Raw genomic sequence first — 26,858 nt, 5'->3', positions numbered from 1 at the left:
TTCCCAGGTCCACAATTCCTAGAGGACCAACTCTAGTGATTCCTGCAATGCTTCAACACAGTAACCCCTGGGTCCAGTCCACACCACCAGCACCCTAAATTAGGCGGGGTTGGGCATGTGTTCTATTTTAGATTCTAGACATTATTAGGTTACCTACACCTGCCAGAGAAGAATACAGGAGAGATGCATAGTTGATGCCTAAGTTAAGGGCTGGTACCAGCCACCCAGATGAACAAAATAGACATTTGCACAAAAGTTGTATTATTTCTGGACAGATATGAAGATAAACAGATCCTTCCTGAAGCAAAATCGTTGAGACTGAGAAGTCAGTGAAATTTGCCTTGGGTGTCTCCCACCTTCCCATCAGTGTCCAAGTCCTCCTTCCCACACTGCTCCTTCCTGGTTCTGGGTGCCTTCCTGAAGCTCCAAAAAAAAAAAAGGATTTGAACATAATTATACTTAACTGTCTCTTTTACATTACTCTGGTAACTGCCTCAGGTATTTGCATTTTAAAACCTTTTATTATAGAATGAAATGGTTTCTAGGTCTTCCCTGGAAGGGATTTTTAAGCAATATTAAGCAGGTAGAAAGATTTTTTTTTAAGAGCAAGGGAGTTTTTCTTGGTTTCCAAAATTACACTGCACTATATCAAAGGCTGGCTGGCCCTGAATGTCAATAATTGACTGTTAAGTTTGCTTTAGATGCATTAGGTGCTGGGAAGTTACTTCAGAAGGAACATCCTGGCCCTTTTCTCCCAGTCCTTCCCCCCTTACACTCCCATTCCTCTGCTAAAGAGAATACCCAACATTTACAAGCCTCTATGAATTCCTAAAATATTTTTTGCATATGTTATCTCATTCAATCCTCACAAGAGTCCTATGAGATATGGATTATAATTATCCTAATTAAAACAGTAATTCCACTTAATGCTTCTTCTAGAAACACTGTTTCTTTGGCTCAGTGATGCTACACTCTCCAGGTTTTCTTCCTTCTCCCTCCCCCACTATTTCTCCTCAGGGACCTTTGCTGGCTCCATTTCTCCCTGGCCCTTAAATGTTGGGGTTCCCTGGACTTTTGCTCCCCTCTAACCCTGGCCGTCGCAGTCATTCAGGAACTTAAATTACAGCATGTATGTCTAGATTCTCACAGCTACTGTCAGAGCGCAGCCCGCTCTCTGAGCTCCAGGCCTTTCAACACTTCTGCTCAAATATCTCACAAGTCCCTAAAACTCCATGTGTCTAAAACAGAATGCCTAATCTACCAAACACCCACCCAGCACCCACCATCACCACTGAAAAATCCACTCCTTGGACAGTGTTCACTGATTCCTCTGCCTCCAGCCCACAGTCCTTAGCCAAGTCCTGTTACTCTCCTAATGTTCTCTCACCTCCATTACCATCATCACCTCTCCACTTAGACTCCTACAGTGCTCCTGCAAATAGGCCCTCACATCCACTTTGTCCCTCTTTACCTCATTCTCCATAGTGCAAGCTGAGAAGTTTTTGTAAAATACAAATTTCACCAAGGCATACCTCCACTGGCAACAGTAGTAGTTGGCTTGACTTTTGTTGGGAACTTAAAGATATGGGTCCCCAACCTTAACGTGGCCTCTGAAACTCAGGGCAGTATGGTCTCTACCCAGGTCTCCAGACTTGTCTCATCCCACTGTCCCCTCACCATCAACATTCCTGCCCCTCTAGCTTCCTTTTGTCTCCTTGGAATTTCAGGGGTCTTGGTACCTCAGGACCTTTGGACATCTGTTCTCTCACTTGGTTAACTTTTAATCATCTTTCAAATCTCAACTTAAAATGTTACTTCCCCAAGGAGGTCTTCCCGTTTAGAAAAGTCTAAATCCCCTTGGGATATGCTCTGATAGCACATAACCCTCATCACAATTGAAATGACTTATTCAATGTCTGTCTGCTTAGCTAGACTCTCAGTACCACAAGAGTGAATTTTTTTCAGCACCCTGTCCCCAATATCTAGCACAGTGTTTAACACACAATTAATACTCAAAAAAACGTTTATTGGCTTGAATTAAGTGACTTGCCTAAGCCAGGTTAGAATGTCAAAGTGAAAGCATGAACCCCAATCTTTCTGATCCCAGAGCCCATTTTCTCTTACCTTCTTCCTTTACTATGTATCCCTCTCCTCCCACCAGTTATTAGAGGCCCGGGAATGGTGGTCATGTGACCATCCCTTAGTGGAGGTAAATTTCAGTCCCTTGGTTCAGAATTTGCTATCCCAGTCCTGCAAGTATCCCAGGTAGGTGAGGACCAGGGAGCAGCTGCTCAGGGAACCCAATAGTGTGGTGAGACATGTGTTGGTTTTAAAATATGTCCACAAATTCTTTAACACTCTCCCTTTCAAGAAATGAAACATAATTCCCTCCCCCTTGACTATGGACTAGATTTAGTGACTCACTTCAAACAAATAATTTTGGCAAAAGTGATCATCTATAACCTCTGAGACTAGATCATAAAAGACACTGCACCTTCTACTTTGCATTCTTTTGGATCACTCACCTGGGGAAGTCAGCTGCCACATCATGAGGTCACTCAGGTAGCCCTATGGAGAAGTCCATATGGTGAGAAATTAAGTCCTCCCACCAACAGCCAGCAAGGAACTGAATCCTTCTGCCAACTGAACTGTGTGACTGAGTCATCTTGGAATTAGATCTTCTAGCTCAGTCAAGCCTTTAGTTGACTTCAGTCATGGCTAATATCTTGACTACAACCTTATGAGACCCTCTGAACCACAACCACCAAGCTAAGCTGCTCCCAAATTCCCAACCCACAGAAACTGTAAGATAGTGTTTGTTATTTTCATCTGTCTCACTTGGGGATCACTTGTTATGCAGCAATAAATAACTAACACAGATTTTAAAAGAGAAATATGGTGGGATAAGAGCAAATAAGCAAACCATAGAGGCAGTTTTTGGGAATGAAAGAGAAGAACAGCTACTGTGTAGAAACCCTTTGTCTTGAGTGGATATAATTATGTTATGTTGCACCTTACAATGCTGAGGTAGGAGGTGAGGTACTAGAGGAGAAGGGAGTCTGAGAACCGTGCTGGGCAGCAAAATAGAAGTGGGCATCCAAACATGAGCCCCAGACAACCTGAGGCCAGTAACACAGGAAAGGAGAGGCAAAATGGTGGCAAATGTAGCATCTACAACCAAGCACTGAACCACAGAGGGATATCTAGAAGTGGGAGCCAGGACACCAAACTGCTTAGAATTAGTGACACACCTGAGGTCACAACAGAGACAGACAGGGTGTGGAAACAGAGAAATCTGCCATCTTCCTTCTACTCCAGCTTCTGAGTCCCCACACACTCCATATATAGATGTTTCTGCTCCTAAAGTACCTTGAAGTGGATGCTGTTGGGCCCCACCCCACGCGCTTTGCCAACTAAGTGTTGGCTGATAACACTCACAGCTGTCTGGTCTCCGGAAAATTGCCCTCAGCCAAATGCTTTGTACCCACACATCCCCCCCACCCCAGCCCTCAACCAATGACTAACTGTCATAGGGTTCAAAAAGCCAGCGCCCTTGCTTTGAAATGAGACTAACTCTGGTGCAATTTATGCTCCAGACTCCTCCATGAGATCAGGCGTAACCTAGCATCCAGTTGAGACCACATTATTCCCTACCCTATCCTGCTTCCTTCACTCCTCTTTCCTGAGAATACTCCTACAATAAATCACTTGAATAAGAAGCAGGATTTGCTTCTAGGGAACCCAATCTATAACACACCTTAAAGGCATTTAGTAGTTTCTGATGTGTGTGTGTGTATACCCCTAAAATTCATATTGAAACCCTGATCCCCAATGTGAAAGTATTTGGAATTGGAGCCTTTGACAGGTAATTAGGTTCAATGAGGTCATGAGGGTAGGGCCCCCCATGATAGGAATAGTATCCTTATAAAAAGAGAAAGACCAGGGTCCCCTCTCTCTCTACCGTGTAGGATAGAGCAAAAAGGTGGACATCTGCAAACCAGGAAGAGAACTCTCATCAGACACCAAATCTGCCAGCACCTTGATCTTGAACTTCCCAGCCTCCAGACTGTGTGAAGTAAATGTTTGTCATTTAAGCCACCTAGTCTATGGTATTTTGTTACAGCAGCTTGAGCTAAGTGTGTGTGAGTGTGATTGTGGTGATGATGAAAGAATATATAAAATAAGGGAAAACTATAAAAATGTTCCTGCTTAAAGTGTCCATGAACCAACAGTGAGAAGACAAAACCTAGTCATTTGGTTAAATGATTTAAAAGAAATATAACTTAGTAATTAATCTAAATGTTTATTAAGTGTAATGAGTTTGTACTGTATTGACCAAGCAAAGCTAGAACAACTTTTTCCACAGTTTCTTCCCCTGATGGTTCCACATTAAAGTTTCCCAAAAGAAAATTTTAAACAAGATTTACAAGGCAGAAATGAAGCAGCGGTACTCTCTGAAAGTTGTTGTGGTTGGATGCAATGAGAAATATACAAGTGCTGATGCGTTCTAGATTAGTCTGGCTCTTCCGACCTCTAGCTCTTCCTACTAGCTGTTGGCCCCGCTGACTAACAATCCCAGGCTCACAATTAGATGCCAAGTCCATAACTTACCATAGATTTCTCCATCAGCTCTCTCCAGTCCCACTCCAGCAGCTGGATATGGCTGGCTTCCCAAGTTCCCTAGCATGCTGTAATTTGTCCAGTCATACCAATGTGTCAGGAGAGTTGATTAGTGATTTCCTCTCATCCTCCAACTCCCCATCTTGAATTCTACCTCCCCAAATTTTCCCATAATTGTGAAAGTTCTTATTCTTAGAATACATTCTTTATTCCATAATACTCGAGATGGTCTCCTTTCCTGATTGAGCCCTGATACCCTGATACACTCATACACTGATTATATTTAATTGCCATACTGCACAGTAAGTAGTATATATTTTCATTAAATGGGTGTCAGATCAATTTTGTCAATGTTGTTTCTCACTAGCAACAATACACTCTCTAAAGCTATGTTCAGTACTTAGAGTATGCTACTCACTTAGCACAGTCATCTGAAGAGAAATTTACAGAATGAAAGGGATCATTGAAAAAACATTGAGACATTGGTAATGGAGAGACAATGGAGGATTTTCATTTAGGAGAATGACACAGTTAGATTTTCAATTTCATTACACTGGAATGGTTGCAATGTGAAAATGAGTCGTAGGGAGGTTAAGAGTGGAAGTAGGGGACCAATTGGTAGGATATTGTAGTTGTTTAGGCAAGAGAGAATAGTAGGTATACTAAGATGGTGGTAGTAGAGTTGGAGTGAGGAATCTTTGTCTGCTGAACTAAGGCAATCTAGGGCAGGGATAATCATTTCAAAGGGAGCCAATGTATATTTGGCTCTGAACCACCATCATAGAATGTCTGGGACATGTAACCTCCCTTGTGGAAATCCCAAATGACTTATATGTTGTTTAACTTAATTTTTCTTGCTAGCACTACTTAATTTGTTGATTTAAGCCTCAAACTTTATCTTATATAATACTAATTATCTTAACTAGAGGTGGTTAACCTGACCCAGGACAGAAGGCAAAATTTACTAAAGTCCTTGCAAAAAGCTGCCATAATACTGTTATGAAAAACCTTTTCCCCAGTTCCTCATCAAATGAGGAACACCACATAACTCTTAATCATTCTACCAATACAACTTTTAAGGCAGAGATTTGCTTTGGACTTATGTCAACATCTTCAAATGAAGCTCTAAAGAGCTGTCTGGAACATTTTGCAACACTCTATTTTGACTATAAAGGAGTTTCGAGACCTTTTTAAGTTTCTGCAAACACCATTCTCATTTTATTATTTGAGTCAATGTGCCGGGGCAAACTCCTCTAGTAAAAAAAGTCCCTAGCAGATCCTCCAGAGCAGACCTTCCTACAGCAGGTGTCCAGTTTTTGGAAAGATATTCATCACTCTGCCTCATCTTTACAATGTGTTCAGTATTGGTCTTTCCTGAGAAACATCTTACTCAGCATTTACTGCTTCTTCCCATTTCAGTGGTGGGAGAGGTACTTGCTGTATGAAAGAAGAAATCAATAATTTCTGGCACTTAATGTATAGTACACTCGAGAGGGAACTCAAGATTTAAAGGAATGAGACAAGTTGGGGTTAATAACTATGGAGTCAAAAGTGATTTCATCAGATGCCATTTGAATTTCTAATTCCACCTCTTCTCTTCTTCCCGGCTTCTCCATTCTCAGATGGCAGGGCTGAAAGAATCCCTTGTGCAATTCATCTTCTCAGACCTGTGAAACAATACTCAGAGGAAACACCACTCAGTCTCCTATTATAATTCTATCCATTCAGAAAAGAGCATGGAGTTCAGGGGATAGCTTCGATATGGGTCTGAGCCTTTCTCCAACATTTCCAAACACTTCTATTGCTTTTGTGACACACTTTCTGTTTTAAACCCCTTTCTCCCTGCTCTTATTTAAGGTTGCTTCTGACCCTAAATTCACTGCCCCCCACCAAGACGATTCACTAAGAGATGCTCTTGGAAACTGCATGGTAGAATGGAATGATGGTGGGTTCTGGGGTTACACCTGGGTTTAAATCCCAGCTCTGCAGTTACTGGCTGTATAACTTTGGCCACATCACCTAGCCTCTGTGAACACCAGTTTCCTCATCTGGAAATGAAGTGAATGAATCCTACTTCAGAGGGTCATTATCAGAATTAAAGAAAATATATGCAAAGAACTTACTCATATGCTTGGCACATGACATGTAATATATTAATAAATATACCAGAACCACATTAGTATATATTATTAATAATAATTAAGGCTCTTTGAATTACTTTTCTACTCTTCATAATAAAAATGTTAAAATGTTTTGAATCTTTACTATATAGACACATTTCTAAACTCTCTAATTTATTTAATCCTCTCAACAACTCCATAAGGTAGGTACTATTACTAACCCAATATTGCAGTTGAGGACACTGAGGCACAAAGCGGCTTTTAACTTACCTAAGGTCACATACTGGAAATTAATGGATCCAGGGTTCGAATACAGTCTGGCTCAAAACTGGCACCCTTTAGAGGCCATATAGGAATGCTGGCTCTAACAGTGTATTTAAGGATCCATAGATTCTTCATATTGTACTTTATATTTATTGAAGAATGAGGTGTTTAAATGAACCAAAAAAACCAGAAGAGTCACTCTCTACAGAAGTAAGCTCAATTTATTCTCAGCCATGAGGTTCAACCCCTCCTTGTCCCTGCTGGAGGAAGTTTTCAGCTACAGGTAATAGGATATTCCCCCAAGCTGGTCTCTAAAGGAGCATAATGGCTCACTTAACCACCAGACCAAAAGTAAGGCAAGCTGTCAAGTTGGTTGCTCCAGCAACTCAATGAGATCCTAAAAGACTCAGATTATTCCTACTTTTCTGGTGTGTTGTCTTCTGTCGGCTCCATCCTGAAGCCTGCTTGCCTTGTGGTCCTGTAGCAATTGGAACTGCATGATTCCTCATTCCTATGTAGTGGGCAGGGAAAGAGTTTCCAGTGCTCACCCATAAGCGTGAAGAAAGGCTTTCCTGAACACTACACCCCCCACATAGATTCTCCTCACATCTCAGTGGCCCACGTGGCATCCCACGCCCATTCCCAAACCAGTCACTGGAAATGGAGGTGGAATTACCCTTAAGCCAGTCAAGCCCACCCCTAGAACTTGGGGATGTGGTCATCTGCCCCAAGGCACATGGATGTGAGGGGAATAGGGAAACCTGAACAAAATCGAGGTTCTGCTAGGAAGAAGGAAGGAGGGGAATAGTGATGGACAACCAACATATCCACTACACACCCAAGGGTACATTACCTATTTCCAAGTATTTTCCTGTTTTTCTGGGCCCTGATTTTATCTTCCCTACACTAGGGATAATACTAATAGCTGCTTCTCATGGAGTGAGCTTACATGGTGATGGATATGGAAGAATTTTTAACAGTATACAAATAAAAGTTGTAGATATTGTTGCTGTGCTGCTGTTGTAGTTTGAGATTTACTCTTCAAACTATGTTGTACTGTTAGTAGCAGGGTCAGAAGAACAGAGACCATGTGTCTTTGGTGCCTGCCAACCTCCATTTCATTCATTCCCATATCCTAGAACTCACTCTCTCCCACCCCATGCTGCCCAAAGTAACCTCTTCCTGAGTATTCTACCCAGGCTCATCCTGACACCTAACATCTTGGATTCCCATATAACTTCCCGCCTTGCAACCATTCCACCATCAAATCTCATTTCCTAGTTGCTGTGAACTGGGCTCTAGTCTCACTTTGCCTTTCACTAATTTTGTGATTTGGAGCAAAACACTTCACCTCTCTGGACCACTTCCTTCTTCAGTGAAGTGAGATGCTTGGACTAATTAATCTCTAAGGCACCTTCAAGATTTAACTTTTATGATTCTATGAATTTCAGGCAGTGAGGCAAAGAGAAGTGAAGAATTTCAGGCAGGTGGAGGAAGGGATTTGGGGTCAAGAGATTTTAAGCAACAAGTAGCCAGTTAGCAAGGCTACTTTGATTTGGAAGTTCCAAAGACAGACAGACACAAACACTCACGTGTGCACACACGGACATGCACAAGCGTGCACACACACACACACAGAGTACCTGTTAGCAATCAATAGTGAACATTACAACAGGAATGAGGACATCTAATAAAACAGAGATGGACTCAACTACAAAGCACACCTGAAGGATGCAGGTGTAGGGAGTTGAGGCAATGAGACCACATCCTTAAACACATCCAATTTGGCAGAGCTAAGAATTCCACTGAGGGTGGAAAAATCATCACTGCTGTGGACATTGCTTTTATAGGCCTAGATGAGCCAAAATTCAAGGGGATCTCTGAAGGGATCATTCTGACCTTCCAAACATAGGAGCACATCTACTACTAGGTCTGACCTTGTTTTGCCTTTTTCCCTTCCTATTTCAGCCAGGCCTCAAAAGCAGAAAGGCCAAGATCCAACTAGAAAATCTGTTTCTGTTATATTCTCTTGGATGCTTAGGAGACCTCTCTTGGCAGGCTTTCTGGTGCTTTGTCCAAGCCTGGGACCTCTCTTCCGTGGCGTTTCCATCACCTTGTTCAGGGGAGAAGAAGCTCTAAGCATCACCATGCAGTGCCTAAGAGGCAGTTGCTCTCTTTCTTTTCTTTCAGTCCTTTCTTTCCTCCTTTGTCCCCCAAAGAGTCCAGACAACCTGCACATAGAAGAACACAGAATAATAATAATTATAATGATAATAATAATAGCAGGAACTACCGTTTTTGCCAGCTTACTATTGCTCAGGTATGAGACTAAGAACTTTATATATTATCTCAATAACTAATCAGGTAGGGATGGCAAATATTACTATAGTATAAAAACATTAAAAGGGATAAAATGAGTATTTCATATTGATAAAAATGAAATAAAAACAGTCCACCAAGAAGCTATACCAGCCATGAACTTTTACACACCTAACAATATAGTTCCAAAAATGTATAAAGCAAAAATGCTAGAATATAAGAATTGACAGAACCATTATATATAAGTTGTTAATATACACTTCCCTCTGAAATAGATCAAATAGACAAAATTAAGTACGTGAAGAATTTATATGGCATAGTATAAAGCATAGTAACAAATTATATAGAACTTTGCACTCAACAGAGATTGCACATTGTTCTGAAACATATGTGGAAACAGTTACAATAATTGAACATGTATTAGATCCTAAAAAAAATCTTCACAAACTCTTAAGAAGCAGTATTCACCCAAGCATATTCATTGATCAAAATGCAGTAGACTTAGAAATTAAGAGCAAAAGGATAGCAAAAATAAAAACCTACCTACTTGAAAAATTTAAACACCTTTATAATAGATTATTGGGTGTGTCAGTCAAGGTTTAATCAGAAAGACTGGTCCCCTGAGAAATATCTTGGTTTGACTTTATGCAGTTGTGGGGGCTGGTTAAACAGTCTCTGTAACGCTGCTGTCATTGTATCTAATACTGGAGCTTGAAGTCCTTAGGGCAGGCAGGCAGAGTGTACAGAGGGAGGAGCAAGAACAGGCTGGAACCCACAAGCACAAGCTGGAGCGCATAAGGACAGTTCCTGGCTCTGACCTTAGTCACGCAGAAGTCTGGGCCCTTTGTCATGGAGCTAAACACACACACACACACACACACACACACATACATACATGCACATGCACACACACTTACACACACACACACACACACTGAGTACATGTTAGCAATCAATAGTGAACATCACAACAGGAATGAGGACATCTAATGACACCTCCGAATGAGGAGTCAGAGAAGCTGAAGGAGGATCCAGGAGAAGATGGAGCAGTTCCAGTCTTGAGTACTGTCCCACACCAACAGGAAGAGCCAGCAGACAATGTATGTGAACTATACAATGACTATTACCTCATTTATACTCTCCAAATTGCCTGTGAGAATCTCTCTTGTGGTCCAACCTAACTGGAAATACACAAGAAGGGGAATTCTGGGAAATGTAGTTCAGCCTAGCAAAGCTGATACTTTACAAAGCCACCACAATCTATCCCTTGCCAACTTGGCACCCATGCATATCTCCATACTTAATTTCCAAATAAAGATAATAACAAAGTCATGCTTCTGCCTGACATAATACAACTATCCCCAGACAATGAGAAACATGCTAACCCAGGGGTCAGAAAACTTTTTTTTTAAAGCCAGATAGTAAATATTTTAGGTTTTGCAGGCCACATGGCTTTTGTTGTAACTATTCAATGTTAGCATTATAGCATGAAAGCAGCCACAAATATGTAACCAAACGAATGTGGCTGTGTTCCAATAAAACATTATTTACAAAAACAGATGGCCAGCCCTTGGGCTATAGTTTGCCAACCCCTGTGTTAATCCTTTCACCAAGGGAGAATAAAAAATCCTTTTTTGGATTTAAGTGATCTTTATTTTCCTCCTATTTAATTCACGCATCACCTTTTGATACCCTATAGCTTAAACATTGAGATATAATGTTAATTACACTTAGCACATCTTATATTAGATAAAGAGATAAGAGAGAAGGAAGAAAACAAAAATGTTTGGTTACTATATATGAAACATATCCATATCAAAATAAGGAAAAATAATCTAACTATTACAGAACTCTTTTCTGCAACTGATTGAGGTTTCTTGTCTGGTTACAAATCTTCTTCCTAAAGGGTTCAGGCCATTAGCAGTTCTACCTGAATTAGAGGTAGTTGTAGTTTTCCACTGACTTAGTAATCACAAAACACAGGTGTACTAAAAGTTGTCCTAGAGGACCTCCTGAGTATCAGAAATACTCATTGTGTAATAGCAACTCAATTTCCGCTTAATATTCAAGCACAATCACCACAGCCAGTATATTAAATCCTTTCTTTGCCTGTTGATTCAATAGCCTTAGGAGCCCAAAGTGGCCAGGTAGCAGACTCTATATCCAATTCAACAGCATGGAACTAAGACTTCTAGAGCAACAGTGCCTGAAATTGCGGGGCTGGGAAACAAAAATTGTACTAGTGGATCACCAGGAATAATAATGAAAGCAACTATTTCCATTTTAACCCCCTTGATTTCTAGACTTGTAAATCCTGCTATGGGAAAAATAGCAATATAATGAATATCGATTTAGAGCATTTACCACAATCTGGAGGACGTTGTTTCAGACCCCCAAGGTGTTGCCACCTACCTGGTCCCATAACTGAGCCTTCACAAGGTGATTACATCATTCTATCATATATGTTGCATCAGAATTGCAGGTAAGACCAGTGAATTCCATGAGGATGAGCCCATTGCCTCACTTCATTTGTTATGAAGTGAGTTCCTTGGTCAAAAGTGATGCTGTATAGAATACCATGTTTTTGGATAAAGTATTTGGCCAGTTCACAAATAGAAGTTTTGGTAGAAGCATTGCAAGCAGACAAGCAAAAAAGACACATCCATATCCAATAAAGACAAAGTGCTATCCCTTCCATGATGGAAGCTGACCAATGTAATCAACCTGCCATGAGGTAACTGGCTGATTCCACCAGGTAATAGTGCCATGTTGTGGATTCAGTGTTAGTCTCTACTATTGGCAGATTGGGCATTCAACAACGGCTATATCCAAATAGGCCCTAAATAAAGTTCCTGTTGCTGATCCCAGCATAACCTCCATCCTGATTCCATGGCCACTGGTTCATGAACCCTCTGGGCAGCAACAGAAGGGACTAGAGGGGAAAGCTGACTGACATCCACAGAACAGGTCATTCTGTTCGCCTGATTATTAAAGTCCTCCTTAGTGAGTGTTCACATGGGACACAAATATCTTTATATTTTGTGCCCATCTGGAGAAGCTTATCCACATACCTCTTCCCCAGGCTTCCATCTCACTGATTTTCCGGTTGTGTTCCTTCCAAATCCCCGACCATCTAGCCGAATCATTAGCCCCAGCCCATGAATTGCTGTAGAATCACTTGTATGGCCATCTATCATTCTAGGCAAAATGGGTAACTATATGCTCTGTTCAAAGTCCTGCCCACAGGAGGAATTTCCCTTCACCACTGTCTTTCAGAGCAGTCCCAAAGTAGGGTTGCAGTGTTCTACCTATCCACTTTTAGGTGGTTTCTGCACATCATGAAGAATTACCTGTAAACAAACTTCAAGTATTTTTATCCTCAGTCAACTAATCATAGGGAAGCCATAGATGTTGTTGAAAGAAAGAAGGAACTGTACCTAGAAAGGGGTCATGGACATCTGGGCTACTTCATTGTGCAACTTATTTGTGCCTTCAGGGCCTGCTTAAGTCCAATATCATAGATATCTCTTCCTTTTGATGAGGGAGTGTTGCTGTGCGTGCCCAACTTTATGGTTTTGTGGGTCAGACATGCCCAGTCCATGATGCACATCTCAGGTCGTATGGTAATTTGGTAGCTCATGGTCAAGCATTTGGTCTCTACTAAGGCCCAGTAACAAGCCGAAAGTTGTTTCTCAAAAGGGGAAAGTATGGCTTTGCTAAAAACTTGTAAGTGTTTGTACTGTGATTCACCTATAGGATGGGGCCTACCAAAGGCTCCAAACAGCTTCCCTATGTACCACTGATACTTCAAGTACTATCATATCTTCTGAGTCATATGGCCCAATTAGCAGAACAGCTTGCATAGCAGCTTAACCTGTTGCAGAGCCTACTCTTATTCTGGGATTCACTTAAAACAGGAAGCTTTTCAGGTCACTCAGTAAATGGGTCAGAGTAGCATGCCCAAATGAGATATATGTTGCCTCTGAAATCCAAAGAGGCCCAGTAGGCATTGTGCCGCTTTCTTAATGGTAGGAGGAGACAGATGCAGCAACTTGCCCTTCACCTTAGAAGAGAAATGTCTTCATATCTCAGATAATTGGACGCCTAGAATTTTTCACTAAAGTGGCAGGTGCTTGAATTTCTGTGGGATTTATCTCCCACCCTCTGGCACACAAATGCCTTTTCAATATGTCTAGAATAGTTGCTACTTTTTGCTCTGACTCTGCCAGTTTCTGGATGTGTCTATTCTAATTATACATTCTAGAACTGGAAAAATAACCACAAAGTGGGTTTGGGTACACACTAGGCCCACTGTAAGATGGGCCTGAGCCATGTATTAGATATACATTGCTGCCTAACAAATCATTTCAAAACTTAGAAGCTGAAAACAACAAACACTTATTATCTCACAGTTCCTACTGGTCAGGAATCTGGGTGCGGCTTAGCTGGATGCCTCTAGTGCAAGGTCTCTCATGAGACTGCAGCCAAGCTGTTGCCTGGGGCTGCAGTCATCTCAAGACTTGATTGGGCATGAAGGACCCATTCCCAAGATCACTCGCCTGATTGTTAGCAGGCTTCAGTTTCTCTGTGTTGTTGCACTGAGGGCCTCAGTTCCTCACCATGCTACATGGGCATGTCCATAGAGTTGCTTACAATATGGCAGAATGCTTCCCACAGTGCAAGTGATCTGAGAGAAAGAGAGGGAAAGACAGAAAGAGAATGAACCAAAGACAAAAGCCGTAGTCATTTTATACCCTAATGTAGGAAATGTTATCCCATTATTTCTTCCATATTCTATTCATTAGAAACAAGTCACTAGGTCCAACCCATACGCAAGTGGGAGGGATTACACAAGGGTGTGAATACCAGGAAACGGGGATCATTGGGGACCACGTTAGAGGCTGCCAACCACATTAGATTATTGAAATAAAAATGAAAATAAATGTCACAGAGCAACTAAGCCCTTGAGCCACAACTACTGAGCCCACGCACTGCAACTACTGAAGCCCACGCACCTAGAGTCCATGCTCTGCAACAAGAGAAACCACCACAATGAGAAGCCCTAGCACCGCAACAAAGAGTAGCCCCTGCTCACTAGAGAAAGCCCATGCACAGCAATGAAGACCCAATGCAGCCAAAATAATAAATAAAAAAATTTTAAATAAATAAATAAAAATAATTTTAAAAAGACAAAAAACCAAAAATGACAATTGATTTAGAAATAAACATTAAAAGATCAAATAGCAAAATTCCTCAGGTCTTCACACAACACATCCCATTTTACAGATTGGAAATTCAAGGCATAGAATGGTTAAAAATATGTGCCCAAGATAATTTAGTTAGTGACAAAACTGACACTCAAATCTCAGTCTAATTCCAAAGGCTCATTCTGACTCTAACGTCTCCTACCTAAAGTCCTTTAATGAGCTCATTTATTCCAGATAGCTCTGTTCTTCTGTTCCTTCTCGTCTCTTTCTCCCTACTTTTTTCTCTACTTCTCTTCCATCAAAGAAAAAGATTATTCAGGGAATGGCATATTTACCTTATTGGACCTACTAAGACAACCTCAAATGTGAGGTCATATTTTTTACAGAGAAGTGACCACTTTAAACAATAGTCCATGGCCTATCACACTGAACTGTCTCTTTCCCTCTGATGATTTTACATCGTTCCTGTACATTTTGACTTCTGAGCAGGAGCTGGTGATTTTGATACCACAATTTCAGCACACTTGTTCCTTAGCAACAACAGCTGAGTTGTCTTTGCAGGTACCTCAAATTTCAGAGCTGCTCAGAACTTCCCCTCTAAAAGGGCCAGAGTCAATCTCAGAACAATGAATCCAGAGTTTAAAATATAACTTGAGTGGTATAAGCATACACTCCCATCCCCTCCCACTCCTCCCACTTCCCTTTCCCTCCTTCCTGGAGGCCCAACCAGGGAGATTTCAGCAATAATTTCTGTAGTTCGGGAAAATGCCAAGGTCACACTAGGGAGTACCGGGCTGCCCAGAGGACAGTTTCATTTCCCACTGCTTACCTACAAATAAGAAACAACTTGCATGTTTAGAATGATCATTTTCTGTATGTAGCTGAAATAAATCTCAGACCACAAATTAAAGGTTGAAAGAAATAAACTTTATTGTTTAATAGCCAAACAATTTATTTTATGAGCCTCATTCCACATAGAAGTAGAAACCTAGTACATCAATTCAGGAATCCATCTTTAGAGTTGACTTGAGGTGCAGGGTGGGTGGGGGGAGGATGAGTGGGGAAGACAGGGGATGGGGACTCTGGCCTTTAGTTGTCATCTGTCTATACCTGTATCTATTGAGATGTCTATCATTCAGTTGGTCTCTAATCTTAAAGCCATTCCCAGTCCCTTGTGTCTGACTGCAGGCTCCTCCAGGCTGGCTCTATCTCAGGTACCTCTGTGCTCCTCTCCGAGGTACAGAAACATTCAGCTGTACTTCTATCCCATCTGGTAAGGAGAATCCTACAAGTCTTGTGACCTCCTTGGAAGAAAGATACAGCCTTCCTCTTCTTCTAAATCCCTATACCTGTCTGATGAAGGTTCCACTTCCTTCACTGCCCCCCAAAATTGGCCCTGGGGTTGGGAGGCAAGCCACAGAACCCCTGCTCAGGGACAAATAATGTCTCGCTTCCTCTCAGACACAACTTCTTCTTCCTCCTCCAGTTCTGTAGACTAACCCAGGTAGAAAGGAGGTGAGGGGGACAAACTGGCTTTGAGTAACCAAATATTATTCTAAGTCCTTTTGTCTTCTTCCTCGACATAAGTCGTTTTTTTGTTTGTTTGTTTTTTGCAGTACATGGGCCTCTCACTGTTGTAGCCTCTCCCGTTGCGGAGCACAGGCTCCGGACGCGCAAGCTCAGTGGCCATGGCTCATGGGCCCAGCCGCTCCACGGCATGTGGGATCTTCCTGGACTGGGTCACGAACCCGTGGCCCCTGCATCAGTAGGTGGACTCTCAACCACTGCGCCACCAGGGAAGCTTTTTTTTTTTTTTTGCTGCATTTGGGTCTTTGTTGCTGCGTACGGGCTTTTCTCTAGTTGCAGCGAGCAGGGGCTACTTTCCCTTGCGGCACGCGGGCTTCTCATTGCAGTGGCTTCGCTCATTGCGGAGCACAGGCTCTAGGTGTGGGGCTTCAGTAGTTGTGGCACACGGACTCAGTAGTTGTGGCTTATGGGCTCTAGAGCGCAGGCTCAGTAGTGGTGCACAGGCTTAGTTGCTCCGCAGCATGTGGGATCTTCCCGGACCAGGACTCGAACCCGTGTCCCCTGCATTGGCAGGCAGATTCCATAGTCCTTTATTTTCTTTCACATCCACCCGAAGCAGGAAACTCTACTGAATGTCCTAAGTGTCCTTGGACACTTAAAAAAAGTATGAGACACAGTCCCTTTCCTTAAGAGTGGTTGTTATGGGGGCTTCCCTTGTGGTGCAGTGGTTGAGAGGTCGCCTGCAGATGCAGGAGACACAGGTTCGTGCCCCGGTCCGGGAAGATCCCACGTGCCGCGGAGCTGCTAGGCCCGTGAGCCATGGCCATTGAGCCTGCGCGTCCGGAGCCTGTGCTCCGCAACGGGAGAGGCCACAACAGTGAGAGGCCCGCGTACCGCAAAAAACAAAAAAAAAAAGAGTGGTTGTTATGGGTTGAATTGTGTCCCCCAAGAAGATATGTTGAAATCCTAACTCCTAGCACTTCAGAATGTGACTTTATTTGGAAACAGGATTATCGCAAAAGCAATTAGTTAAGAATAGTTTGTACTGGGACTTCCCTGGTGGCTCAGTGGTTAAGAATCCGCCTGCCAATGCAGGGGACATGGATTCAAGCCCTGGTCCCAGAAGATCCCACATGCCACAGGGCAACTAAGCCAGTGCGCCACAACTACTGAGCCTGCGTGCCACAACTACTGAAGCCTGCGCACCTAGAGCCTGTGCTCTGCAGCAAGAGAAACCACTGCAATGAGAAGTCCGTGCACTGTAACAAAGTAGCCCCTGCTCACCGTAGCTAAAGAAAGCCCACGTGCAGCAACAAAGACCCAACGCAGACAAAAATAATTAAAAATAAGAAAAGAATAGGTCATACTGGTGTCCTTATAAGAAGAGAAGAGATACAGAGAGCGAGACACATGGAAGAAAATTAGCACGTGACAACAAAGACAGATATTGGAGTGATGCATCTATAAGCCAAGAAATAGCCAGGATTGCCAGCAAACACCAGAAGCTAAAAGAGGCAAGAAGGGATCTCCTCTACAGATTTCATAAGAAAATATGACCTTATATTTGAGGATGTCTCATAATTGCTTCTGTAAGGTAAATATGCCAGTCCCTGAATAGCCTTTCCTCATTTGATGAAACAACATGGAGCATAGCCCTGTCAAGCACCTTGATTTTGAATCTAGCCTCCAGAATTATGAGAAAATAAATGTCCATTGTTAAATCACCCAGTTTGTCGTACTTTGTAACAGCAGCCCTGGGAAATGAGTACAGTAGTCAATTAAAGTTTCAAAAACTCAGATATCACAAAGCAGTTATAGAATAATGCAGTGTTAAACTGTGTGGCACTAAGGAGATTTGCAAAAGGAGTCCTCAGGGGCCACCGGGTTAATTCATTCACAACGTTAACACAAAGAGGTTTACCTCTCATTGGCCTTTTCCGTCCCATGCTTCAAGATATCACAAGAGAAAGCCTCCAGCTAAAGGTCAGTCTTCCTGGAGGAAGAGACTCTTCTTTTGAACACAAATGCCATAGGCTCCAAAGATAAACAGGACAAGTCCTCACATCTAGGAAAGTTATGCTTGCTATGACTGTCAGCTCCAGGATGGAACCAACAATGTGGCTCTGAGCTTCCCCCAACCAGAGCCTCAACCAACAGGAGAATTCTGTCTTATTAGACCTGTTTTGAATCTTCATTTCTTTGCCTGAAATCTTGCTGATTGGATAATAACAGTGGATCCTACACAGCCTGCCTGATTTGATTCTGCCAAGTCCTCCTCTACTCTTAGGACCTCTTTGACATGGGCCACTAAATTAGGTGTCTCTATTGGGGCTTCAATACCCACCAGTTATATAACAAATAAATTCTCTTTTCCATAGTCACAGGATTGACCATTACACATTTTTCTGTTTTCAGGGAAGGAAGTAAGAAATGGGGAAGGACATTGGTCTCAAAGGGCAGTGTGGTAAGGCAGAATGAAAACCCAAATTGTGGACTTAGAAAAGGACTAAGGAAATGAAAACTGGTTGGGCTTGCTTGTCTCTTCACTTTCCCCTATCTCCCACATCCAAGTAATCAGCAGATTTTATCCATTTTATGTCCAAAATATATCTCAGATATATTCTTTCAAATTTCAATAACCACTACTTCTTCAGACCAGAAAACCATCATCTCTGTCCTACACAACTGCTAAAACCTCTTAATTGAGCTCTCTTTTTCCAATCTTATTCTCATTTAATACAAAGCAAGTACAATAATCTTAAATTATGAATAAAATCATTTCTTCTGGTTAAAATCCTTCAGCTTTCATTTTCAGCCAAGACGGAAAAACAGAGACTAGATCTGTCCTCCTTCCCTAAGCAATTAGAAAAATGGACAAATTTATTTATCTATATATATATACATAAAACTATTTTTCAGACAGGTAAGCACAGCTAGAGTCTGTGGCTTTCTTGCTTGGGTCCATTCCCATCCTACCACCCCCAGGTTAGTTACTGAGAATGTTAGCTTTAAAAATGTAAGGCTAGTTGTAAAAACCAGCAGCTTTGCTACTTGCATGAACTTACTGCCTAGAGGTAGTTTCTAGTCCACATCACTGGGAAGGGTTAACCAGACCGATCTCATGAGTTGCAGAGACAGAGATCTAGATAGAGGAGGTTAGGGTGGCTAGAATCTGTGGAGCAGAGTACTGGAGAAGAGTGAAAATTACAAAGATAGAGATAGAGATGGACATGGCAAGGGAGATGGAGATGGGGGGCAGAGAAAGAGAGAGAGGGAGAGGGAGAGATTCGAAAGTCTAGAGGGATCCCATCAAGTCGCTGGCTGAGTACTGATCTGTACATGTGTAACAGGAATCTACCCTAGGCCAGGGAAGGAGCCACCTGAATGGAATAGGCAAAACGATTCACAGATCTGCGGATAGTTTCTGTTCCTACTAGCCAGAGTAGAAAGACCTCATATCATAATTCATGGGGCATTAGGTAGATTCCCTTTTTTAAGTCTTAATAGTAGCGCTGAATTAGCTCTAGATTAAAGGCTACTCTGGACCTGCTCTAATAAAGCTTAAAAGCAAGCCCCAAAATAAGCCAAATGATCCCAGGTAACTTAACTGTACCTCAGAACAAAATCCATTATTAGTTAAAGAAATAGAACAAAATCCAGCAAAACAATATAAAATTTACAATGTCTGGCATCCAATAAAAAATTACCAAGTGTGCAGATAGGACCTCTAGTTATGACAGAATGAAGAGGTATGTGAATCCTCTCTTCAAAAAATTATAAACTGGATAAAATTGTCAAAAATAACCATTTCAGGGCCCTGGAGAATGACCAAAAGCACACACCACATTGAGAAGCAATTATTAATTTTTTTTAAATTGAAACTTCAGGTAAGAACAGCAAGAGTCTGTGGCCTTATTGCGTGGGTCCATTCACCTTGTCCTGCCCCCAGGTTAGTTACTGAGATTGATAGTGTTTTTTTTTTTTTTTTTGAGATTGATAGTTTTTAAAAGGTTAAGCTAGTTGTAAAAACAAGCAGCTTTGCTGCCAAGGGGCAAGACTAGACTTGGGGCAGGAAGCAAAAAGCCATGACAACCTTGTCAGTTAAAAAAGAAAAATTGGTAGAAAATAAACAGGTAAAACTCACAACTTTGCTAGTCTGAGTTTGTGATCACAGCTGGGGCAAGCAGCCAGACCAGGTAGAAATTTAACAAGGAGATCTTGAAAATAACAGAGCCATAGAAGAGCTAGATTAGCTCTTCATCTGTCCCTGGCTGACTGGAAAACTACATGTGTGCCAGGGGAAACTCAAGAGAGCTCAGTGGAAAGTAAAATCATAGGCATAGTTGAGAACTAGCTAAACTTTGTTTTGTTTTGTTTTGGTGTGTATTTTTTAAATTAATTTTTATTGGAGTATAGTTGATTTACAATGTTGTATTATTTTCTTGCTGTACGGCAAACTGAATCAGTCATACATATACATATATCCACTCTTTTTGAGATTTCCTTCCCATTTAGGTCACCACAGAGCATTGAGTAGAGTTCCCTGTGCTCTACAGTGGGTTCTTATTAGTTACCTATTTTATACACAGTAGTGTATTTATGTCAATCCCAATCTCCCAGTTCATCCCACCTGCCTTTCCCCACTTGGTAACCATAAGGTTGTTCTCTACACCTGTGACTCTATTTCTGCTTTGCAAATAAGTTCATCTCTACCATTTTTCTAGATTCCACATATAAGCAATATTATACAATATTTATTTTTCTCTTTCTGACTTACTTCACTCTGTATGACAGTCCCTAGGTCCATCCACATCTCTGCAAATGGCACTATTTCATTCCTTTTTATGACTGAATAATATTCCATTGTATGTATGTACCACATCTTCTTTATCCATTCCTCTGTCAATGGATATTTAGGTTGTTTCCATGTCCTGGCTATTGTAAATAGTGCTGCAACGAACATCAGGGTGCATGCATCCTTTCAAATTATGGTTTTCCATGGATATATGCCTAGGAGTGGGATTGCTGGGTTATGTGGTAGCTCTATTTTTAGTTTTTTAAGGAACATCCATACTATTCTCCACAGTGGCTGTACCAATTTACATTCCCACCAACAGTGTAGGAGAACTAGCTAAACTTTGAATGAACTCACTCCTCAATCTACACATAGATAGTCCAGCAGAGGGGCGGGTTAAAGCCCAAGGTGTTAAAGCAAAATCTCTGCTCAAATTATTGGCTGATGACTAGGCTATGCTGACACAGGGATGACCTCTAGTTAAGCTAGGATAAAAAATAAAAACAAGAATAAGAATCTGGGCAGCAACATTAGCAGTAGCCTGCAACCCCTGGGGGTGAAAGATTCCACCATTTAAGTTCAGACAAATTTTTTAAAAATCAGGGGAAAAAAACTGGACTACAGACTTGCTACCATGTATTACTGAAAATGCCTGACTGTCAACCAAAAGTTATGAGAAATGCCAAGAAACAGTGAAGTGTGATTTATATTCAGGAAAAAGTCAGTAATAGAAACTCTCAATGAGCCCAGATGTTGGATTGAGCAGACAAGACTTCAAAGCAGTTATTATAAATATATTCAAATAATTAAAGAAACTATGGTCAAAGAATTAAAAGAAAATATTAACATAGCTAATAAACAAGGAATTTCAATAAAGAAATGGAAACCATATAAAAGACCCAAATGGAAATTCTGGAGTTGAAAAGTATGAAAACTAAAATGAAATGTGCGGCCTTAATGGGCTCAGCATCAGATACGAGTTGGCAAAAGAGCAAATCAGTGAACTGGATGATAGATTATTAGAAATGTTCCAATCTGAATAATAGAGAAAAAAAGAATGAAGAAAAATAAAAATATAGAGAGCTTCAAAGACCTGTGGGACAGCATCAAGCATACCCACTAGCCATAATATAGGAGCACCAGAAGGTGAGAAGACAAAGAGTTAGAAAAAACACTTGAAGAAATAATAGCTAAATATTCTCCAAATTTGAATGCAAACATTAATCTTCAAATCCAAGAAATTCAACAAACCCCAAGTGTGAGAAACTTAAAGAAATCCACTCCTAGACACATCACAGTCAAAAAGTTGAAAGCCAAAAAAAAGGAAATTCTTGAAATCAGTAAGAGAAAAATGACTCATACAAGGGAACAAAAATGTGAATAATAGCTGATTTTGCATCAGAAATAATAGAGGCCAGAAAGCAGCAGAGTGACATATTCAAAATGCTGCAAGAAAAACCTTTTAATCAAGAATTCTATTTTTTTAACATCTTTATTGAGGTATAATTGCTTTACATTGTTGTGTTAGTTGCTGCTGTATAACAAAGTGAATTAGCTATACGTATACATGTATCCCCTTGCATCTCCCTACCACCCTCCCTATCCCACCCTCTAGGTGGTCACAAAGCACCGAGCTGATCTCCCTGTGCTATGCGGCTGCTTCCCACTAGCTATCTATTTTACATTTGGTAGTGTATATGTCAATGCCACTCTATCACTTCCTCTGAGCTTACCCTTCCCCCTCCCCATGTCCTCAAGTCCATTCTCTACGTCTATATCAATGAAAACTAAAAATAAGGACATTTCCAATGATCAACAATTCAGAGAATGTGTTACTAGTCAAACTGTCATACAAGAAATACTAAAGGAAGTCCTTCAGGCTGAAAGGAAATAATACCAGATAATAAATCAAGTCCATAGGGAGAAATGAGCACAGAAATGATAAATATGTGGGTAAATAAAACAGATAAATAAGTATAATATTTAAGAAATATATATTTATAAATATATAAAATATAGCTCATGAATATATTTTCTCTTTTCTTCTCTTAATTTGTTTTAAAACATGATTGTATAAAATAGTAATTATAACTCTATATTATTGGGTTTATAACACATACATTAAAATATATGACAATGAGGAATACACAAATAATTAGTATGTGTCCTTTATTTTGTTCTATAAATAGTGCAAAGGATGCAGAAAAAATATATATGACAATGATATAGGAAGGAGATGGAAATGGAGTTATATTGGAGGAAAGTTGATATAATTTCCTGGAATTAAGTTAGTATTAACCTGAAGTAGATTGTGATGATTAAGATGTACACTATAATCCCTAGAGCAACAACAACAGCAACAACAAAAAGCTTTAAAAATAGTGTTAAAAAAATCAAAAGAGAAATGAAAGTGGTATACCAAAATGTTTGTTTGACACAAAAAATACAATAAAGGTACACAGGAACAAAAAAGCCATGAGCTATATTGAAGGCAGATATGTAAATCCAACCATGTCAAATAGTATGTTAAATGTGAATAGACTAAATGCTCCAGTCCAAAAGCAGAGAGTGTCAGACTCAGAGAAAAAGCAACAATATGTAGTCTAAAAGAAACAGTTTAGATTCCAAGACACAAATGAATTGCACATAAAAGGATAGTGTGATTGTTAATTTTATGTGTCAACTTGGCTGGACCATAGTGTCCAGATTTTTGGCTGAACGTTATTCTGGATATTCCTGTGAAGGTGTTTGTGGATGAGATTGACATTTAAATTGAAGGACTTTGAGTTAAGCAGATTAATTTCCATAATGTAAGTGAGCCTTACCCAAATAAGTTGAAGGTCTTAATGGAACAAAGACTGACCTCCCCTGAGCAAGAAGGAATTCTGCCAGTAGATGGATCAAACTGCAACTCCCCTGGGTCTCCAGCCTGCCAGCCTATTCTGCAGATTTTAGACTTACCATGTAAGCCAGCTTTTTAAAGATAATCCTTCTCTCTCTCTGTCTCTCTGTCTCTCTCTACCTGAGGACTCATGTCTATCTTCAATTCTGGAAATTTTTCAACCATTATCACTTCACATATTTGCACCTCTCTTTTTTCTATTTTCTGTCTCTGCAATCCCTACTAGATATATGGTACAACCTCTTATTTCAACCTCCATGTCTTCTAATTTCCCTTTTGATTTTTCTGTTTTTCCTCTCTGTGTCATGCATTCTGTATGATTTCTTTACATTTATCTTCTAATTCTGTAAGTTTCTCTTCAGCTAATCTAAACTGCTATTTAATCTGGTTTTCTCAATGTTTTCTCGATATTTCGACTCCTAGAATATCTGTATGTTCCAATTATTTATTGCTACATAACAAATTATCTCAAAACTTAGCATCTTAAAACAACCTTTTATTTTGCTCATGATTTTGTGGATTAGGAATTCAGATAGGGATCAGTTAGAGGTTCTGGCTTAGGGTCTCTTAGGAAATTGCATTCAGACAGTGGTTAGAGCTAGAAGAGCAGAGGGCTGGAGAAGTTGTGGATAGCCAGATAGCTCTCTTTCTTTATGTTGTCTCAGGACCTCTGCATATAGTCATTTTGTATAGGCCTGACAATTCCTGGGCAGTTGAACTCCTTACATGGCAGCTCAGGACTAAGCACAAATGATCCTGTCAACACAGCAAAAACTGCCTCACATTTCTGATGTAGCCTCAAGAAGTCACACAGCACCACCTATACCACATTCTATTAGTTACAAGTGAGTCACAATCATGTCCCTCAAGGAAAGGGACATAGACCCCATCTCTCGATGGAAGGAGTATAAAAGACACATTGTAAGAGAAAAGCATGTGGGATGGGAAATATTGTTGAGGCATCTATGGGCAATGATTTTGGAAAATACAAGCTACTATACTACATGGTTTTCTTTCAAATCCTTCTTTTTAAAAAAAATATGTCCTGTTCTTACCTTACAAATTCTATTCCTTCCTCTCTTTTTTTGAACATTTGAAAGCATACTTAAAGTCTCTTTTGCATTGTGTCCTGGATTGTGGATAAGACCCCATCAAGCTTTTCCATGGCTGCATCTGCTGGGGGTTCTATGGGATTCACTGATTTCACATAAATATTTAATTTAAATTCTTGGCACAGGGCTTCTCTATGATGAGGTTATTGTGAGAATTTGAGCCTCCATAGGCAGCACAGGATAAGGATCTTTATTTCTCTTAGCTGACTCTTTTGACATTCATGGTCAAAAGTGGGAGCCTCGGGACTTCCCTGGTGGCTCAGTGGTTAAGAATCTGCCTGCCAATGCAGAGGACACAGGTTCAATCCCTGGTCCCGAAAGATCCCACGTGCCGTGGAGCAACTAAGCCCATGAGCCACAACTACTGAAGCCACGTGTCCAGAGCCCATGCTCCACAACAAGAGAAGCCACCACAATGAGAAGCCCGTGCACCATATCGAAGAGTAGCCCTCACTCGCTGCAACTACAGAAAGCCCACGCACAACAACAAAGACCCAACGCAGCCAAAAATAAAAATAAATAAATTTATAAAAAAATTAAAAAGGGAGCCAGGCCCATTCTCTGTGAGGAGCCCAGCTACAACTTACGCAATGCACAGGAGACCTAAAGACTGGACCGCCACCCTTTCCACCTGTTAAAATCCATACTCTAAGGTGCTGGGATTGCTCATAAAACATAAGTAGCACTGACCTCTGTGGATTCTCCCTTAATTTCTGACACCTGGAAATTTCTATTTCTTACAAGTTCAGCTATGGACTCAAAAAAAATGTTTTTCATATCTAGAAATTTTATGTGTTAGGAGTGGAAAGAGGATTTCCCATGTTTTCTTGGTCCTCTTCTTGACCAAAAGTCAACTGTGTTTCTAAGTATAGAGCTTTAGATTGCTGAATGCTTGCATTTAATGAACAAATAAGCTCTTCTTTATGGTTCCCCTAACTTCATTGTAGGAGAAAATAAGAGAATGGGGTTTTTGTGCAAAGGAATAAAGGTGTGGGTGTGTATTTGAGGGAAACCTATAAGGGAATGGACAAGTTCAGAGCTTGCTAGATTCAGGTCACAGATGTTAAGGACCCATTCTATTTATTTATTTATCTATTTAAAAATTTTATTGAAGTATAGTGGATTTACAATATTCTTACTAGTTTCAGGTATACTACAAAGTGATTCAGATATAGATAGATAGATAGATAGATAGATAGATAGATAGATATGGATAGATTCTTTTTCAGGTTCTTTTCCATTATAGGTTATTACATGATACTGAATATAATTCCCTGTGCTATAAGGACACATTCTTGAAGAGTTGTTCCAACGTGAGTCTGCTGCCTGGAAAGTACCCAGTAAGAGTTCACAGGATTCTAGTGATAGTCACTATTCAATGACCTTTTTATCCCCATCAATTGACCATCCAGTCTTCAGATGGAGGGTTCTGTATTCTCAGAACCCTTGACCACCAGCTTTCTAACTGAGAAGTGAGGAGTAGCAGCACCTTGCCCTGCTGTGATTCTATCCAGGCCACAGTGTTTGCCAGCCCAAGGAGAATGCTTCAGAAAACTGAAGTGAACATTCTGGAAAACCACTAAGCTTTGGAAAAGCGTTCTCTTACTTTTTCTTCATGGAGGAACAAAGCATAATAGAGCATCAAAAACAAAGGCAGATGGAGGGTTCACCCATGAATGTCTCAAGTGCAGAGATTTTAGGCACATGTGAGGTATGAGGTAGTAAGAATCCTAAGGAAACTCAATCTAATCTAGCAGAGCCTCTTCCCAGGGAGGTGGGGGAAATGGGATTTTAATAAAGTTAGTCTTCAGTTTATTTTCTCCCCTCTCCTCCTCCTCTTGCCACTTACTGAAAAGGAATCCTCTTTAGGACTTCCCTGGTGGTGCAGTGATTAAGAATCTACCTGCCATTGTAGAGGACACTGGTTCGAGCCCTGGTCTGGGAAGATCCCACATGCCACGGAGCAACTAAGCCCGTGCGCCACAATTTGAA

At 40.8% G+C, this 26,858-nt stretch overlaps 2 long non-coding RNA genes across 2 annotated transcripts in view; both read right to left on the bottom strand.

The window, feature by feature from the left end:
• Positions 1-286: 286 nt before the first annotated feature.
• LOC116764752 lies at positions 287-4,768 on the bottom strand. The gene is made up of 3 exons (XR_004353002.1): positions 4,612-4,768; positions 2,526-2,568; positions 287-423 (listed from the first exon to the last, which is right to left on the bottom strand). It is a non-coding gene; the product is annotated as an uncharacterized LOC116764752 (long non-coding RNA).
• A 2,439-nt stretch (positions 4,769-7,207) lies between these two features.
• Positions 7,208-26,858, bottom strand: part of LOC116764749 — a 40,072-nt gene continuing 20,421 nt past the window's right edge. Inside the window, exon 3 of the long non-coding RNA XR_004352998.1 lies at positions 7,208-9,235. This is a non-coding gene — a long non-coding RNA (uncharacterized LOC116764749). The remainder of the gene's footprint in view (positions 9,236-26,858) is intronic.

This window comes from Phocoena sinus, chromosome 13, assembly GCF_008692025.1.
Source record: "Phocoena sinus isolate mPhoSin1 chromosome 13, mPhoSin1.pri, whole genome shotgun sequence".
Classification (NCBI taxonomy): domain Eukaryota; kingdom Metazoa; phylum Chordata; class Mammalia; order Artiodactyla; family Phocoenidae; genus Phocoena; species Phocoena sinus.
Note: the sequence above shows the minus strand (reverse complement) of the source record. Positions and strands in the feature narration are given on the sequence as shown.